This window comes from Ranitomeya variabilis, chromosome 7 (genome assembly GCF_051348905.1).
Source record: "Ranitomeya variabilis isolate aRanVar5 chromosome 7, aRanVar5.hap1, whole genome shotgun sequence".
Lineage (NCBI taxonomy): Eukaryota > Metazoa > Chordata > Amphibia > Anura > Dendrobatidae > Ranitomeya > Ranitomeya variabilis.
Window position 1 is genome coordinate 42392639 of NC_135238.1, and position 5849 is coordinate 42398487.

A 5849-nucleotide genomic window follows, 5' to 3' on the forward strand; every position below is an offset into this window, starting at 1 on the left:
AAAATATATTGAAAAAAATGTGAAAAAGTCCAGAAGGTCAACATGATGTATATATTATATATTTTTTTTCCTAAAAAAAAGGACTTTTTTTTGTCTTGGGTAAAACTGGAAAAATAAGAAAGTAATTTTTTTTTCCTATAATTACTGGAAATATTGGGGAATGGTTCCACTGTACAGTAAAGCACATTGAGTAGGCATTATAGTGTAGAATGAGTAGATTCTGGCAGAGGATGAAGAATAGAAAAGGCAAAAGCTCAACTCTTCATTATAGTGAACTATTGATTGTACAGGGTACTTTTTTTTTTTATTTTTTACGAAACAGCGCCACAGCTATCTACTGGTTGTGTGTGGTACTGCAGTTCAGTCTCCATTACATTTAATGGTGCTGAATTGCCATAGCAGACACAACCCAGGGACAGGTGAAGAACACACTTTGATTTTTTTTTTTTACCTCTGCCATTAAACAAGGTTTAGCTCAAGGTGCGAGAGAATGTGTATATTATCTTTAGGTGTTTTGCTTTATAACAAAATATGATGTTTTTATGAATATGCTGCTGTTTAAAGGAAACCGGTCATGAAGATTTTACAAGTGGAACCAGTGGTATGGCTGTATAGGTTGTAGTACAGCAACAAAAATAATGCCTGTTTTGTAGTAATCCGATGTGTAAGCGCTGAGAAATCTAGCTTTGAAACTACATGCAAATTAACCTGGAAGTGCATTGGGGGTGTGGTGAGGCACTGACACGCCCCCAATGCACTTTTAAGTCTCATCAGATTCTTCACTCTGAGCACTGCCTGGGTCTGGTTCTTGGTCATTTACTGGCCTGAGTTATCCCACCATAGCAGTCTCTTGAAGAATGTCCACTGACCACTATATTTGTAGATTATGACCAATTTCCAAATTTTGGTGTTAAGCATAGGTTACCAAATAGGGGGCGTGACTGAGCATAGCCAACAAAAGTCATTATAATTTGACCATAACAGTGGTGTAAAGTACTAGAGAAAAAAATCTTCTGTTCTTGCAAAATATTTCTTGGGATGTCACATGGCAGCTAAAATATGCGCCACCCCAGGAGGTGTTCTGTAGCCAGGGACATAACTACTTTTCTCTTGTACTTTACACCACTTTATGGGTAAATTATAATTGTGTTTGCTGTGCTCAGTCAAGCCCCCTCTTAGCTATCCTACGCTCGACACATTCCTCTGTATCAATTTGGTGCACACTTCTTAATGAATTTTGTGTTCCAGCTAACTCTTCGAAACTAGTTTTGGGCACCAGTCTTGCTGATGAATTGCAACCCCATAAGGATAAAGGAACAGCCATTATGTTGACGTTTCTTCCCTGTAGCAGTCTATGACCATCTTTTCCTTCTCGCCGGATAAAGGAACAGCCATTATGTTGACGTTTCTTCCCTGTAGCGGTCTATGACCATCTTTTCCTTCTCGCCTTCAGCACATACAGCGAGTCGAATCGTTTTATCTAGAAGACAGTTACCTCTCCTGGTACAGAATGTCTTAATCTCTCAGCTTCTGTTTTGCCTGGAGGCGACAGGTGGATGTTGGTAATGAATGGCCTCGGTGCAGCACTTTAGCATCGACTCTGGGCGCTGCTGCTTTTTGTGACAGTAGCAATGATCTTCTGGCAGCAGATCACGTCCCAGACTCTTCGGAGCAGGATCTGCACAGAAGAATTAATTTTCAAAGTAAATAAATGGCAACCGCTGAAATGTCAGGAAAGTTTGGAAGATCTCGTCTTCCTTTTTGCCAGAGGGGCACACAACGGATAGACTTGCCTGCCAAGTGACAGTCTTTAAAGATATCTAGCTATGTGTGTACCTTGTTAGTGAGCGTACTCGCTTCTCCAGGTATATTAAATCACTGTTTATCTTCTGGCTTAGGAGTTAGGAAAAAATCTTGTTTGATCAATCTGCATTTCCTTCTTATGGCATTAGCCAGTTGGCAGCGACACGGGAGCTAATGACATCACCGGTAAAGTTAAACATTTGCTGCAGTTTTAGAGTTCTGAAAAAGTTGGTGCGACACGGGGAGCCGTGTTAGGAGAGCTCTCGCATGGAGATCCTATGGGTTCTCCTGGTCTTATTATCTGAGTGCCGCCCAAACAGCACCCCTGACTTCAGTCAATTGTGTCAGTCATTGCAGTTTATTTTCAGAGAATGCAATAACAGACAAACCCCATGCACTAGAATGATGCCATCAGGCCATGTTTGCATGGCATTTTTTTTCAGTGGAGCTGCTTCAATATCCACATCAAAAACTGCATCAAATTCTCCATGATTTGGATATTGAAGCAGAATGAAAATCCACATAAAAAACCCCATGTGAACCTAGACCTTAGGGTATGAGCACATGGCATCTTTTTCAGGTCACTTCAAGAACGAAGGCAAAGTCGCCTCAGGAAAACGGCCACAGACTGCGCCTGGGAACATTTGGCGGCTGCGCTGGCATCTAAAAGTTACGATGTGCACATAGCCATAGGCAGATTTCTGCCACTAAAGTGTAAGAAAGCAGCCATAGATATTCTCATATGTACAAGTGAGACATCTAAATGCACACTAGTGGTTTTGGAGGCGACAGGTTCCCTTTAAATGCTCGAAGCAGCGGCTGCAGGGGGAATATAAACTTTATTTCCTCCCTGTAGCTGCTTCAGTAAGGTTTGAACACTATTTACCTGCAGGTGAATAATACCATGGTGCACATAGATGTGGCACTCTATACTGTTATAACTACGTACTGAATTTGGTATATGCCACTTTTCATAGGACCATACCTAAAGGTTATGGTAACATGAAAGTTTTTGGTCCTTATGAAAAATGGACCGCACACTGCCTCAATGTTAACGTGGTAGCTCACATTAATGTTTTTTTTTTTTTTTACATTGACCAATAATGTTTTTTTGGGGATGAGACTAGCCTATACATATCAATGGGTGCATTTAAAAAAATGGATCAGCGTTGCATCAGTTTTTAATTAATCGATTCGAAAGATTTTATAGAAAAATGAAACATACCTTTTATTATTTTTAATGTAAAAAAAAATAAATAGATATCCTACAAATGGCAAAAATTGATCATTTTTCATACATGGTGCACAAAAGAAATGGGTGAATTCAGCTCCGATACATGTGCCACATGTTTTTCTGCAGTACCCATTTGCAGTCAGGCAGCTATTAAGTTCTTTAGTTGCTCTCCGATGACGTAGGGGGGGAAAGAAAATAAAGACATAGCTAAAAAAAAAAAATACTACATAATAAATCAGCATTTTTTAAAATTATTTTCCAGTGAGTTTTCTGCATTTTGAAGGATGTATATAGACAAATAACCTATAGAGAAATATATCAGCCAAAGTTTGATGGATGTACAGCAGTTCTGAGGGAAAAACACTAATCACAACGATTAGACTTTTCCTGTTCTTTTGGACCCCATTACAATAGGCAATTACATGCCTCTTGGACCAAGCTAAATGCTGGTATCTGTCGTGTTAATTGTAAGATCTGTGTAAGGACAGGACATGATACCCCACATCTCCGGATCCAGGTACAGTACAATAAATGTCTATATCAAAATGGCCAGGGCATCCAGCATTGAATATGTAAAGATTTAATAAAATGGATTTTATATGCATCATGTGTGTTCTGACTTCTTGTCTCACTTATTGGATCCAGTGTCTAAGGGGTAACGTTTCTCCTTGTAGAGAGTGGCATACTGGCTCTGGCATTGCCAAGGTAAGGAGGCTTATTCGCCGTGCAATGCTCCTCTGGGAAATTTAATATGCAAATTGCCTTTTCAGAGAGGAAGAGGACTTGAACTCATTAGCGCCACCATGAAGTCTGTGTTACTGTTCAGATTTGGCCCTCCGAACACCGGGCGTTTGTCGAGATGTCATGTGCAAACACTGCTTCTGAATGGCGGTAAAATCATTACTGCTGGTCAGACAGCCGCAGTTCCCTCACAGCTGTGATTGGAGGTAAAGTTTACCTCTGGTCACTGGCATCGGCTGATGGGACTACTGCTCCCATCAGCCTACACCAGCTGCCACTAATAACAGTCAGAGCAGGCAGTGGCTGATGGGAGTATTCATCAGCCGGCACCTGCACTCTAAATAAATAATTAAATATAAAAAACGGCATGGGTTCCGCTGCATTTTTGATAATCAGCCAGGCAAAACTGACAACTGGGTGCTGCAACCCTCAGCTGTGAGACTTAGCATGGTTGGTTATCAAGAAAAGAGGGGTTCCCATAATATTTTTTTATTTAAACAATTTTAAAAAACGGCAAAGTATTCCTCCCATTTTTGACAACCAGCCAAGCTAAAGCAGACAGCTGGGGGCTGGTATTCTCAGGCTGGTAAGGGGCCATGGATATTGCCCTCCTCAGCCTAAAAATACCAGCCTGCAGCTGCCCAGAAAAGGCGCATCTATTAGATGTGCCAATTCTGGCGCTTTGCCTGGCTCTTCCCACTTGCCTTGTAACGGTAGCAAGTGGGTTTCATATTCGTGGGGTTGCAGTCACCTTTGTATTGTCCACTGACATCAAGCCCACGGCTTAGTAATGGAGAGGCGTCTATAAGACACCTTTCCATTACTAATCCTATAGTTGTATGGTAACTAAACACAGCAATAATAATGTCCTTTAATTGAAATAAAAACAAAACACACTTTTCCTTTTTTATTTAAAAATAACAAACACAGTTATACTCATCTAACGCCCATTCCATTGAAGCCTTTGTCTCCTGTAAAAAAAATAAAATAATAAAAAAAACATATCCCTCACCTGACGTCGTTCTGTCCCACGCCTGTCCATGTCTTGGGATAAACAGTTTTCAACCTGGACGGTGCCAAGATTCAAAAGTCAAGGCCGAGAACCACTAAGGAATGAGTGGCTGCACCTGGTCGACATCGAGGCTGCATGGGATGGAGGGATGGATGGATGAGGGATGGATGGATGTATGCCTGGACAGATGGATGGATGAGGAATGGAGGGATGGATGGGTGGTTGGAATACATAGTGTCCCATGCCGTTATCCAGCTGTGCGACATGTGCTCTTCAGCATGAATGGTGGCATCATGCGACCGTTCATGCTGAGAAGCAAGGACGAAATGAGCTGCAGTGAGTGGGCCCCTGAACTACAGTGATTGATGTCACCAGACAATACAAACGAGCCATCAACCCCACAAATATGAAACCCACTTGCCACCACTACAGCGCAAGTGGGAAGAGCTGGGCAAAGTTCCAGAATTGGCGAATCTAATAGATGTGTCTTTTTTTCTTGGCAGCTGAGAGGTGCTATTTTTAGGCTGGGGGTGGGAATATCCATGACCCCTTATCAGCCTGAGGATACCAGCCCCAAGCTGTCTGCTTTAGCTTGGCTGGTTGTCAAAAATGAGTGGTATCCCACGCCGTTTTTTTATTATTTAAATCGTTTAAAAAATAGCATGGGGACCACTCTATTCTTGATAACCAGCTGTCAGCTTTCGCAAGGCTGGTTATCAAAAATACAGGGGAACCCACACTGTTTTTTAATAAATTAATTTATTCAGAGAGCAGGTTCCGGCTGATGAATACTCCCATCAGCCGCCGCCTGCTCTCACTGTTAGCGGCAGCAGGCATAGGCTGACGGGAGCAGTAGTCCCATCAGCCGACACCAGTGACCTGAGATAAACTTTTTAACTATGATCACAGCTGCGGGCTCACGGTCATTTGACAGCATGGGAATTGTGGCTGACTGGTGGTAATGATTTTACTGCCGATCAGAAACATGCCAGTGTGGCAAACACTGGATGCTCAGGCCCCCATTCCAAGAAATGTCATCCCGGTTCAGGTACTGTTCTG